The sequence below is a fragment of the Lithobates pipiens genome, unplaced genomic scaffold (genome assembly GCF_037356315.1).
Source record: "Lithobates pipiens isolate NorthernLeopardFrog02 unplaced genomic scaffold, aLitPip1_a1.2 Scaffold_8, whole genome shotgun sequence".
Lineage (NCBI taxonomy): Eukaryota > Metazoa > Chordata > Amphibia > Anura > Ranidae > Lithobates > Lithobates pipiens.
This window is the reverse complement of record NW_027507903.1, coordinates 515,961,396-515,976,260: the sequence shown is the minus strand read 5'-3', so window position 1 is coordinate 515,976,260 and position 14,865 is coordinate 515,961,396.

The window sequence follows — 14,865 nt, the reverse complement described above, 5'->3', positions numbered from 1 at the left end:
ACTGGCAACCATTAAGAAGCAGCAATGATTAAAGGAATATATAGTTGTGGTGTTTGAAAGCAATTTCCACAAAATGCCATTGTGTATGTAGCCGCTAGCCACCCTGTATTTTAGTGAGCGTCTCAATTTACTTTTCCTACATAGTAGTTTACCTGGGACAATTTGTAGTTTCACATTTGGCATCTCCTCCTGTGTTTCATAATTGCTGCAGTGCCCAAATGTTGCCACTAGGTGTCACTTGCACTTAGCGTTATTGTTATTGGACAAAAGCAATTCTTGTGCGATTGATTATTTGTGTCCCCTCTGGCTCCCACTGGTACTTTTTTTCAGTGGTATATGCTGGCAGAGGCTATAAAAGCTTAGGGAGTGGCCTGGTGTGTAGTGCAGCCTAGCATATGGTTGTTCAAGCTGACCTGCCTGGTACAGGAGGGTATACTTCCAAGATGAAAGAGCCAGCTGGAGGGGGATCAGTGTCAAATCTCGGAGGTACACCCTTTGGCTAATGGAGTCTGGAAGCTCTCATTGCTATTAGAGACCTAACCCTCTCTCCTTGTGAAGCTGGAGCAATAAAACTACAAAAAGACTAAAGTAACTGGCACCCTTTTTTGTCTTGCAATTCTCTCCACTGAGGCCGTTAGAAATTATGCTTTTTTTATTTCTTTATTCTAATGACTTTAATATCAAATGTGCATTGTGTACCGAGTGTTAAGCAAAGGATGGATCCCATGAAAACGAACATCAATGCAGACCCACTGGTATTGAAATGAACAGCAGTCTCAGCCTTGTGCTTCCGCCAGGCCACGCCCCCAATGTGTTTCATTCTGCTCCTCTGCCTCTACTTAACCAGTTGCCGACCGCCGCACGACGATGTACGTCGATAGCATGGCACGGGCAGGCATATTGGCGTACATGTACGTCCCTTGCCTCCCGCGGGTCGGGGGCCCGATCGGGCCCCCGCCCGGTGCCTGCGGCGGTCGGTATTCGTGCGGGAGCGATCCCGGACGAGGGGACGGCCATTCGTTCATGGCCACCCCCTCGCGATCGCTCCCGACGAATAGGAATCCCCCGTGACATCACTTCCTCTCCTGTAATGTAAACACAGGAGAGGAAGTGATGTATTCTCTCCTCCGTGTCGGTATTTTCCGTTCCGACACGGAGGAGAGCGGATCGGTGAGTTGCACCAACACTCTACACACACAGTAGAACATGCCAGGCACACTCACACCCCCCCTTTACCCCCCGATCACCCCCCCAATTACCCCTGCCCCCCAGTCACAGTGACACCAATGTCATTTTTTTTTTTTTTTTTTTTTTTTTGCATTGGTGTCATTTGTGACTGTAATAACTGTTAGGGCAGTTAGAGTTAGCCCCCTTTAGTTCTAATGTACCCCCCTAACCCCCCCAATAAAGGTTTAACCCCGTGATCACCCCCCGTCGCCAGTGTCACTAAGGCTGGGTTCACATTGCAGCGGTTTATGAGAACGAATGTGATTCGCACCGCACTGCAGTGCAAATCACATCCGATCTCTGTGCGATTCGAGTTCAGCCATTCGCCGCACCCGCCGCACCCGCCACACCCGCCGCACCCACCGCAAATTCGCACGGGACCCTTTTTTTGGCCCGCAGCAGAATCGGATCGCATGGGTGTTCACACCATGCGATCCGAGTTTGCAGATCGCACTGCGATATGCGAACTGATCTGGGGGTGTCAGTAACATTTCACTGACACTCCCAGCAGTTCGCATAGGGCAGTGTGAACTGCCGCCGGGAGGCATGCGATGCGGGAACCCGCCGCGGATTTGCGGCGTTTCCGCATCGCTCCAGTGTGAACCCAGCCTAATAAGCGATCATTTTTCTGATCGCCGTATTAGTGTCACAGGTGACGCTAGTTAGGCAGGTAGGTATTTAGGTTCGCCGCAGCTTTTTATAGCGCCAGGGACCCCCATATACTACCGCATAAAGCCCCCTGATTGCCCCCTAGTTAACCCTTTCACCAGTGATCACCATATAACTGTTACAGGTGACGCTGGTTGGTTAGTTATTTTTTATAGTTTCAGGGCACCCACCATTTATTACCTAATAAAGGTTTAACCCCCTGATCACCCGGCGGGTGTCATTTGTGACTAATAACTGTTAGGGCAGTTAGGGTTAGCCCCCTTTAGTTCTAAGGTACCCCCCTAACCCCCCCAATAAAGGTTTAACCCCGTGATCACCCCCCGTCGCCAGTGTCACTAAGGCTGGGTTCACATTGCAGCGGTTTATGAGAACGGATGTGATTCGCACCGCACTGCAGTGCAAATCACATCCGATCTCTGTGCGATTCGAGTTCAGCCATTCGCCGCACCCGCCGCACCCGCCACACCCGCCGCACCCGCCGCAAATTCGCACGGGACCCTTTTTTTGGCCCGCAGCAGAATCGGATCGCATGGGTGTTCACACCATGCGATCCGAGTTTGCAGATCGCACTGCGATATGCGAACTGATCTGGGGGTGTCAGTAACATTTCACTGACACTCCCAGCAGTTCGCATAGGGCAGTGTGAACTGCCGCCGGGAGGCATGCGATGCGGGAACCCGCCGCGCATTCGTGGCGTTCCCGCATCGCTCCAGTGTGAACCCAGCCTAATAAGCGATCGTTTTTCTGATCGCTGTATTAGTGTCACAGGTGACGCTAGTTAGGCAGGTAGGTATTTAGGTTCGCCGCAGCTTTTTATAGCGCCAGGGACCCCCATATACTACCGCATAAAGCCCCCTGATTGCCCCCTAGTTAACCCTTTCACCAGTGATCACCATATAACTGTTACAGGTGACGCTGGTTGGTTAGTTATTTTTTTATAGTTTCAGGGCACCCGCCATTTATTACCTAGTCTCACTAGTGTACCCCTAAATTTAGGGGTGTCTACTTTCCAAAATGGGGTCATTTGGGGGGGGTTTGTGCCATCTTGGCATTTTATGGCCTTCAAAACTGTAACGCCCTTAGAAAGCCTGAAGGCGGTGCTTGGTTTTCGGGGCCCCGTACGCGGCTAGGCTCCCAAAAAGTCCCACATATGTGGTATCCCCGTACTCAGGAGAAGCAGCAGAATTTATTTTGGGGTGTCATTTCACATATGCCCATGGCATGCGTGAGCAATATATCATTTAGTGACAACTTTGTGAAAAAAAAAAAAAAAAAAAAAAAGTTTGTAATTTTCCCGCAACTTGTGGCAAAATATAAAATATTCCATGGACTCAACATGCCTCTCAGCAAATAGCTTGGGGTGTCTACTTTCTAAAATGGGGTCATTTGTGGGGGTTTTGTGCCATCTTGGCATTTTATGGCCTTCAAAACTGTAATAGGTAGTGAGAAGTGAACTCAAAAATTTACGCCCTTAGAAAGCCTGAAGGCGGTGCTTGGTTTTCGGGGCCCCGTACGCGGCTAGGCTCCCAAAAAGTCCCACATATGTGGTATCCCCGTACTCAGGAGAAGCAGCAGAATTTATTTTGGGGTGTCATTTCACATATGCCCATGGCATGTGTGAGCAATATATCATTTAGTGACAACTTTGTGAAAAAAAAAAAAAAAAAAAAAAAGTTTGTAATTTTCCCGCAACTTGTGGCAAAATATAAAATATTCCATGAACTCAACATGCCTCTCAGCAAATAGCTTGGGGTGTCTACTTTCTAAAATGGGGTCATTTGTGGGGGTTTTGTGCCATCTTGGCATTTTATGGCCTTCAAAACTGTAATAGGTAGTGAGAAGTGAACTCAAAAATGTACGCCCTTAGAAAGCCTGAAGGCGGTGCTTGGTTTTCGGGGCCCCGTACGCGGCTAGGCTCCCAAAAAGTCCCACATATGTGGTATCCCCGTACTCAGGAGAAGCAGCAGAATTTATTTTGGGGTGTTATTTCACATACGCCCATAGCATGTGTGAGCAATATATCATTTAGTGACAACTTTGTGTAAAAAAAAAAAAAAAATTTTTTTTTTGTCATTATTCAATCGCTTGAGGCAAAAAAATAAAATATTCAATGGGCTCAACATGCCTCTTATCAATTTCCTTAGGGGGTCTACTTTCCAAAATGGGGTCATTTGGGGGGGTTTTGTACTGCCCTGCCATTTTAGCACCTCAAGAAATGAGATAGGCAGTCGTAAACTAAAAGCTGCGTAAATTGCAGAAAACGTACCTTAGTTTGTAGATGTGACAACTTTTGCGCAAACCAATAAATATACAATTATTGACTTTTTTTTTACCAAAGACATGTGGCTGAATACATTTTGGCCTAAATGTATGACTAAAATTGAGTTTATTGGATTTTTCTAATAACAAAAAGTAGAAAATATCATTTTTTTTCAAAATTTGCGGTCTTTTTACGTTTATATCGCAAAAAATAAAAATCGCAGAGGCAATCAAATACCATCAAAAGAAAGCTCTATTTGTGGGAAGAAAAGGACGCAAATTTTGTTTGGGTACAACATTGCATGACCGCGCAATTACCAGTTAAAGCAGCGCAGTGCCAAAGTGTAAAAAGACCTCTGGTCATTTACCAGCAAAATGGTCCGGTCTGAAAGTGGTTAATCATGGTGATGGAGACTCCAAGCGGGAGGTGGGGGGGGGGGGTTTGGCCAGGTAATACATCATCAATAGATGATGTATTACCAATCAATATAAAAATAAATTGCCAATCAATAGAAAATAAATGTTAGGTGTGCATGGGGCTGGCCACAGGAATCTACAAGTGTGGGAAACCCCACACAAGGATCCCAAAAAAGGCCATAATAGACAGTTCTCTGAAAAAAAAACATAAAAAAACACTCAAAATATTGCCAAAAATGCAAAAGATGCAAAAATGCAGGTATGTTATCTGCTATATTTTCAGCGTTTTTGGATATTTTACTATACCAGGCAGGGAAGCTTCAAAGATCCTGTGTTAGGCTCCATAGTACTCCGGCCTACAGAGCGCAACACTGTACACAGCCTTTTTTTTTCCACTGATTGGCAGCCAATGATGTATTTAACCGCATTGAGGGCAGGCTGAGACTGCCATTCATTCCAATGCCAGTGGGTTTGCATTGATGTGTGACTTCATGGGACTAATCCTTTGCTTAAGAGTTGTTTGGAGCCAAGACAAGCTCCTTCCCTGGCCTGCACTCACAGCGGTGGACACAAGATTGCTTTCCCTTGTAACCTATGCGTCACAAAATTTTCATTACCGGCATTGAATGTGCGGAATACCTTTAAACCTGATTGGATATTGAAAGTAAACAAACGCTTCATCATTTGCCTTATGTTGAACAGGTTTTCTAGCATCTTTACATACTTTTCTGTTGTAATGCCACACAGTTGGACATTCCGACGACAAAATCCTTCTGATTTTTTACGATGGATTTTGGCTCAAACTTGTCTTGCATACACACGGTCACACAAAGTTGTCGAAAAATCTGATCGTTCATAACGAGGTGACGTATAAGACATACGACGGGACTATAAAGAACCCAGTAGCCAAAAGCCTTCATCTCGTAATTTATTCTGAGCATGCGTGGCACTTTGTGCATCGGAATTGTCTACACGCGATTGGAATTTAAACAATCAGATTTTGTTGTTGGAATATTTTAGAGCCAGATCTCAAACTTTGTGTGTCGGAAATTCCGACGGAAAAAGTCAGATGGAGCCCACACACGATCTAAATTTCCGACAACACAGTCCGATCGCACATTTTCCGTTGGAAGTCCGACCGTGTGTACAGGGCATTATTGTGGAGTCTTGCTCAGATATTATTCTTTAATATGTCTTGATCTTTATTAAGTTTCAGTTTCCCAATTGAACACACTCCTAAAAAAATGGAGGACATAGGGCTTCTGTAGACAGAGTTTAATAAATGTTAAATAGAATATAGTGTAACCTTAAGCCTACAGCAAATATGAAATTGAACACATTTAATAATTCACGCAGCCAGAAAAAGAAATGGTCCACAGATTTTTTGCAAGTGAGGAAATCATAAATGGTTTGAAGTTTTTTTTTTTATATTGAATGATAATGCAATGTAATATCAGACTCCAAAAGAGGAAAAGATTAATTGTCCAATTATTGACAGTGCTTAAAGGTGTTTTCCACTTAAAAACAATGTACTTTTTTTCTCTTGAAGCATGTTGAGACAGCACTGACAATATTTCAGATTCAGTGATGTGGTAACATGGTGGTTCACATTACATACCAATTGATGCATATACTTATCCTCTCATAGTTCTGCTCCCCTGTCCCTTTAAAGCAGCCCAGAAAACCCAGAAGTGGGCGCTATGCCTGCTCTGGACCCCATGACTTGCTAATTCTATCTGAGTAACAATTGGTTGTATAAAAACATTAAAATAAGTAAACCATTTTCACCCCTTCATTTATCTAAATAATTGGGTCCCATGACCCCCTTCTTTAGTAACCTGGTATTCCCACTGGCTACTATACTTTTGGCCCTTGGGACAAGCATGACCACAATCTGCTGACTGTGGGGGAAATTCTTTACAGGCCCCATTACAAAAAAACACAATAAATGCATATTTTTTTATCTACAAAAAAAATGTGCATTTATAATTTTTTGGGGAAAAGTGAAATTATCCTTTAATGATAACAAAATAGTAGCCTTCTTTGATTACGTGGGGCATGATACATGTATTACCATGTAAAAAAAAAAACCGAATGTAGTCACTTCACCTAAGAACTGGAAAAATTCAATATATTTCATTTTTATTCTTGGGTTCACATATGTACAAGATAAAATACAATTTTCAAAGACATTTATTTTATAGAGCCAAATTACTTTTCCAAAGAAGTGTACCAAGATGTAGGGGCAATATGTTTGGTTAATGCAAGCTAGGTCTTATACATTAATGATTGATCACCACAATTTACCTCTATGAGACCACTATCAAAAAAGGAGACATATTTTCTAGCCTGCAGAGTGTGTTACATTAGAGAGAGGAATGTTAAGACATTATAGGAAGAAGAAAATCAGTGAGAGAATTTTCTGGAAGAAGGTAGCTGAGATAGATTTCAGGGAGACAGCTTCTGCCTTGTTTAGCGATTCCTCTTCAGTGCCTGGAGGACAGCGCTGAGAAACTGGAGCAGATTCCATGTATTACTTAGGTCTGTCTAAGAGGACTGAGGATCAGGGCTATCTTAATGCATGGGCACCCCTGGGCATAGCCCGGTGTCATGTGGCTCGTTAGTGTTACAAGATCCCAGGTGTGAATGGGGAGCAGGTGTGTTAAATTTGGTGTTAATGCTCTCACTCTCTCATACTGGTCACTGAAATTTCAACATGGTACCACCTCATGGCAAAGAACTCTCAGAGAATCTGAAAAAAAGAATTGTTGCTCTACATAAAGATGGCCTAGGCTATAAGAAGATTGCCAAGACCCTGAAATTGAGCTGCAGCACGGTGGCCAATACCATACATTGTTTTAGCAGGACAGGTTCCACTCAGAACAGAACTCGCCATGGTCTACCAAAAAAGTTGAGTGCATGTGCTCAACGTCATATACAAAGGTTGTCTTTGAGGAAATAGATGTATGAGTGCTGCCATCATTGCTGCAGAGGTTAAAGGGGTGAGGGGTCACCCTGTCAGTGCTCAGACCATACACCACACACTGCATCAAACTGGTCTGCATGGCTGTCGTCCCAGAAGGGAGTCTCTTCTAAAGATGATGCAGAGGAAAGCCTGCAAACAGTTTGCTGAAGACAAGCAGACATGGATTACTGGAACCATATCCTGTGGTCTGATGAGACCAAGATAAACTTATTTGGCGGCAACCGGGTGAGGAGTACAAAGACAAGTGTGCCTTGCCTACAGTGGTGGTGGGAGTGTCATGGTCTGGGGCTGCATGAGTGCTGTCGACACTGGGGAGCTACAGTTCATTGAGGGAACCATGAATGCCAACATGTACTGTGACATACTGAAGCAGAGCATGATCACCTCCCTTTGGAGACTGGGCCACAGGGTAGTATTCCAACATGATAACGACCCCAAACACACCTCCAAAGTGACCACTGCCAAGCTAAAGAAGCTGAAGGTAAAGGTAATGGACTGGCCAACCATTTTTCCAGACCTAAACCCTATTAAGCATCTGTGGGGCATCCTGAAATGGAAGGTGGAGGAGCGCAAGGTCTCTAACATCCACCAACTCCGTGATGTCATCATGGAGGAGTAGAAGAGGACTCCAGTGGCAACCTGTCAAGCTCTGGTGAACTCCACGCCCAAGAGGGTTAAGGCAGAGCTGGAAAATAATGGTGGCCACAAAATATTGACACTGTTGGCCCACTTTGGACATTTTCAGGTGTACTCAGTTTTGTTGCCTGCAGTTTAGACATTAATGGCTGTGTGTTGAGTTATTTTGAGGGGACAGCAAATGTACACTGTTATACAAGCTGTACACTCACTACTTTACATTGTAGCAAAGTGTAATTTCTTCAGTGCTGTCACATGAATAGATATAATAAAATATTTTAAAAATGTTTGAGGTGTACTTACTTTTGCAAGATACTATATATTGTACATTACATAGTCCTGACCAAAGTGTTCATTATCTAAAAAGTTGCTGGTTTTAAAGTGGTTGTATACTCGAATTTTTAACTTTTACCTACAGGAAAGCCTATAATAAGGCTTACCTGTAGGTAAAAAAAATATTCCCCTCTGCAGTCAGCGGCGCATGCACACAAGGGGATTCTCGGCCTGAAAATCCGGCAGTGGCCGGCGGACGGAATGAAATCTCCCGCGCGCATGCGGGGGAGTGACGATATCGCGGCTCCGGCCACTCACAGCGCCGGAGCCGCGATACCCGGAAGAAACGCTGAGGGAGCATGTCAGCTCCCTCGGCGTGGATCGGGCCAGATGTCGGGGCCTCGTTCTAAGGTGAGTATTTCATAATGAGCTAGTATGCAGTGCATACTAGCTCATTATGCCTTTTGCTTTGCAGGTTTAAAAAAATAAATAAAAAATTTGCGGGTTTACTACCGCTTTAATAAAATTCTGCTTGAAGGTAGGCTGAGTAAGGCCAAATGATACCTTTTCTAAAATTATCCCTTGTCCTGAGATTTATGCGTGTATGCGAGACTGTCACTTCTGGCACAGGATTTAGGAATATTTTGTGTGTACAGGGGCTTTGGCATATATGTAGAGTGTATACAGGGATTTAACACACTACACACGCTACTGATCTTTTATTTATGGCTTGTTCTCTTGTTGTTTAATAGCAATTTTCTTTTAAAGTACTATTAAATATTTGTTTAATCTATCAATTTTTTTATACTTTAATTTTTGAGAGAAGGTGTGCAAATTGGGGGAAGGCTGGTAAGAGACTCGTTGCATTACTTTGCCCAGGGGCTCATGATGCTTTTAAGACAGCCCTACTGACGATCGCTGACTGATGCATTGTAAGTGCTACATGGTCTCTGCAAAAAATGTTTGTCATGTTACTGTGATTGTCGCTAAAGTTTCCAGAATTACATTACTCTGCTATTCAGACCTGACATATCTTCAGTTATTTGTTCATCTCCTCAATAGCTAGTGTTATAGACTGAACAGTCAAGGAAAGACTGGTCAGCGACACAGAAAGAATATATACAGACAATTGCTTTACAGTAGTTTCTGCTCGATAAAGTGTCTGTATGGGAGAAGATTTTCTACAAGGTGGATCATCTTAAAAGGACTACACACTTGTATCTTTAGGGGAGAGTACATTAGTTACTCACAGACCTGTAAGCTCACCAACGGACAAGTTTAGAACTTATAGTTACTTTAACTAGCTAGGATACAGTAAACTGGTATATCACAATTATTGATATTCTGCTGCCAATACTGTGGTTCAATTTTTAATTACTGCCCTCTCCAATTGCATTAAACAATTTTCTTATTTTCGGTGTACAAATTCCGTTGAATAAAGTTGCCTATTTTTTACATACTGTGTCACCACATTTCGAGGGTGTTACCAGATTTAGGTAGAAGCTGTACCTACAGATGAAAGCCAGCACATACAGGTGTGTTGCACTTATTCTATGACAAGATTGACATGCACAGCTTTGTCTTTTTCACAGTAGTCCTTTAACTTGCAGTGATACAGGAGCAAATTAAATAACTGCCTCTCTGCTTTTGATGTGATGCTCTTATTTGACCCTCAATACTTCACCTAGTCCTGAAAAACATATAAAGAGGTTTTGAGCTCCTTGTTGCGTTAAGGGTTTTTATTTCCTTTTTTTAATCATAAAAATGTTAGTTTTTTGGTCAATATAATAAAGAAATATGCCAATTGCCTACAGAATCGTCACATTTGAATTACAGAAAAAATGCTTTTCTGCCAACAAAACTGAAGCGCTACATCACAGTACTTGATATGGCACCATAAATTCAACTGTTCACGTTTGTAAAAAAGATAAATTCCTGTTGTAAAAGAAAGGTCTGTGGTGAATGGGATTTCCCTAGTTCTATGATGATGAAATGTCAAACAGCCAATCACTGCTGTGTTCATTCTCAAAGAAATATGGCAAAATGTGGGCAGGTTCATGAGGGAGGTAGTGCAGATCTGTCCTTGCCCTTGAGTGATTGCAGGCAAATGCTTGAGGTAGCATCAAGGCAGCACTCTACCTAACATAGTAATTATTGGTTATCCTCGCGCTACAATGGCTAAACAAGAGAGCTAATATGGTTGCAGCAAAACACCGACAGAGATGCAAACCCTCCCCTCAGATTATGATAGTAGGTAAAAAAGTGGTGTTGCGCTCCATAAAAGAACTAAATTAATTCAATAAATACCTAGATAGTGATAACAAATAGTGAATAAATAATCGCATACAGGATCTAAAATACACTCTATGCGACTATTTAAAATCAATTATTTCAAAATGTACAACCTATTTAAAGTGTATCAATGCCATTTAAACATTATAGAAACCATTGTAATGTGACCAGTATAAATATTCCAAATCCAGGTAATACAAATATTCCTAGTAAAGTGCAAGTGAAAATAGGTAGTGGAATCAAAATATAATTCAACCAGTGATAATGAAAATACAAAAAATAAAAAAATCCAAAATGTGTCTCAATCCATAAAGTGCATCCAGTGAAACAAATATTAATAAAAATAAAAATAAAAAAGCACAATCCAAAAAACTGAATTCTTAGAGTGTCTCTATTTATAGAAAAAAAGGCAATCCATATCAAGCCATGCAATAAGTGGGTCCACACTGTGCTATATAACGGACTAATTCCATGGATGAAAGCAGGGGATAATTCCACCGGTAATCTCCCAGATCCTCAAGACAGGTGCTCACACACTGAGTGCAGTGGGTACCTTACCTCACTGCTGTCAGTTAAACAGCAATACGTTCCAGTGGTTAGAATGTATGTTCTCAGCTGGTGCAGACACCCCAGGCAATCCCCTCTAGGTACTCAGCCATGGACCATAGATCACAACCAAAAAAAGAGAAGGGGCTCCAATAGTAAAGTAATGCTAGACAAACTTTATTATAAAAAGGACATAGTCCTGGGTACTCACATTTAGTAGCACAATATTAAGAGAAAGTTACAGCTAAAAAACGAACAAACTCCTCGTTCGTACCCCGGACGTCACTTCCGGTATCCTCCTAAGCCAATCCTACGCGTATCGTCATTGATCACGTGACTTCATCAGGGACTAAAGCATAGGAGGTGAACGAACGTTTAAATAGTATCCACAATTTGCGGCCATTTTCTTGTAGCCCGCGGTGCCTATTACTACTGGCGATCATAGATCTTACCCCGCGGCCACAGATGACATCGCAGCCATTTTCTTATAGGTTTTTTGGGAGCAGCCTTACCTGCCCGGCTGCCGGCGGCCATTTTATTGTAGTCACCTCATCCACACTCATCCTAATAACTAGGTGCTACGCTCGCAGCCATTTTCCTGTTGATTGAGGGAAAAAAACACACATCCACTGTTGTGGACTGGGTTCATTTAAACTGGACGCCCTATATAATTGTGCCGGTTTAAACAAATGACTAAAGGAGATCCTATACTACAAATTAATAGCCTTAAGCATCGGAAATAATATTATTTAAAAATATTTTATATTAAAAAAATATTTTTGGTTAAAAATTAAAAGTTAAAACGAAGGGGACATTTATTAAAATAATCATATGATAGTTGACTTAAAACAAGAGGCATTATTTAAAGTGCTAGTATGTTCTTTAGCTTATAGCTGCAAACACAGCCACAAGCATCAATATCTAAGGCAAATATTTGTAAGAATAAAATAAACTATACCTGCAGCCCTACAAGTGAACACGAACTACAGATCACATAACAATAAATCTAACCCACACAATTAAATACTGGCGGTGACACAGCCACACACATATCTATCATAGAATAAACTTATTCTAGGACAAAAATGCTCAGTAATGGAAATCCTACACTATATTCCTATAATGCTGCTAGGTGATCATATGCACCGCATCAGCATCTTGACATCCCCACTTATACATAACCGACAGAAGTCGGTACATACTCCAAGTCCACAATACTTATAGCATAGGGATAAGGTAACCCAAGAAGTTTATTTAACGATATTCAAGGTATCATAATCAAACAAGCAAGTATATGTACATGCAATTTAGTAGGTGGATACCGGAAAAGAAGTCCAAAGTTCCCATATCTCTCTTCCAGTATACAATCCTAATCCTAAAAATATTAGATAAAAATATAAAACTACAATAAAACTACAGAAATATAAAACTACAATACATAATCAGAACTGTCTAAAAGTCACTAATAAAACAGTTGAGGTCGAACTCAATATTGAGCCCCTGAGGTGTAAAAGTATCTAAAGTAAAAATCCACTTTGATTCTAATTGGCTTAGTGTTCTAACTTTATGGCCTCCTCTCCAGTGCTTCTTATAGGGCTCAATACCCCAAAATGTAAGGTGGGTGGGATCTTTGTTGTGGTGTGTCAAGAAATGCCTTGACACACTATGTTTGTCAAATCCATTAATAATGTTTTTAACATGTTCCTTTATACGTACTCTCAAAGGTCTTTTGGGGCGGCCTACATATTGCAGGCCACAACTACATTGTAGAGCATACACAGCTCCCTCCGTGTTGCAACATATAAAGTCTTTAATATCATAGGAATTCCCAGTACTTGTAGAACTAAATTTGAATTTCTTCTCAGGTGGCCGTTTTGTTTTCGTGCACGCAAAACAACGTTTACACGGAAAGAAGCCTTTTTCCGTCAAAAAAGTCACACCATTAAATGGTGGATCAGGGACATTCCTAACAAACTTATCCCTCAATGTAGCTGCCCTCTTATATACAAATTTCGGGCTTTGGGGTAAGAGGTCCTTCAAATGTACATCTGAGCATAGAATATGCCAGTGTTTTTTAATAATGGTCTCAGTCTTTCTATATTGGGCATTATAATTCAATATAATCGGTACTTTACTAGCTTCCAGATTGGAGGTTTGTTTATCTGTAATCATATCCATTCGATCCATGTTTTTTACTTCCATAATTTTTGTCCTAATTTCTTCATCCTTATATCCTTTGCTCATAATTCTTTGGCCAATTTTTTCTGCTTGTGTACCTAACATCTTACACACAGTTCTCTCCTATTAGCCCCACAGGCGAGGGTCTCCTTCTCCACCCAACATTAGCTCCTTTAGTTTTTCCCAGCCAGAGCAATAGGACATGCTTTGGGCTCCACTAGCTTGCGACCTATCACTTTTCCTTGTGACTCTGCTGAAACACACTTATTATCCTTCTGACAGAACCCCAGTCTTGTTTTCAGAAAAGTTTAGCACTTTTCTTCCTCTCTTGGAGGCCTTTCTCTCCTGTGCCTTCCAGGCCAGGTCCCTAGGATACCCCGTAATGCAGCCGGACCCATTTTGAGGTATTAACCACTAGGGAAGAGATCCAAGCACACTGATCCATTCACTACCAGGGATCTCCATCACCCCCCACCGAGTCACATATTTCTCGGTCAGCTGGCTGTGATATTTTCTGAATCTCCAACCCACAAAAGTGCTCAGCTCTATCACCTTAGCAAGGGTTTATTCAGCTCTCCTCTTTATACCCAGATGTTATGTGTGAGTTTTCTCCCTACAGGATGTTTTCTTTAAATATTTTTACTGGCAAAGTTCTGAACTTCAAGCGGATAAGATACCATCACATTCACATCAGTAAGTGAAATTGCCTTGGGTGCCCTACCCTGTGGTTCAGTCCATACCTTTGATTAGTTAACTTAGGTTCCTCTCAAGAGCAAAAGTCCAATTCCTGGAACCCAGACTGGAATGAAGTTCAACAATAATTTTTATGTTTTTCTCCTCTATAATTTTTTTCTACATTCTTAACAGGGCTGGATTTTAGCATAGCCAACCTGGGCCATGGTACCTAAACAATATGTTACTGACTGTCATTAACAAACTGTCAGTAGCACATTGCTGTGCATTTTTGTTGGTACAATATTGTGTTGTGTGCTTCCAATATTGTTGAATCTGTTTGTGTGCTCTGATTTTTTTAGTGTAGACTCAAGCTAGCCAGGGGATCAGACGCGTACAAGATAATTGGTCTAGGGGAGTAGGAATTACAAACCTGGCCCTGATTCCCAGAACATCTCCTATTAGTTCCCTTCTTCTCTGCTTCTTCCAAGTTTCTATGGTTGTCCTTCATTAATCCTTGTCCATATAAATGTACTGCCTTAGGTCCTATGCATTCCTTTATTCTCTGCGTCTTCTTCTTCCATTTCTATGGTTCTACTTCATAACTCCCTGTCAGTAAAAAGTTACCACTTTAGATCCTACACAGTTCTTTACAGAACACCAGTCCCGAATTCCCATTTGGGCAGCTATTGCTAGCTTTTGCTCAGAAA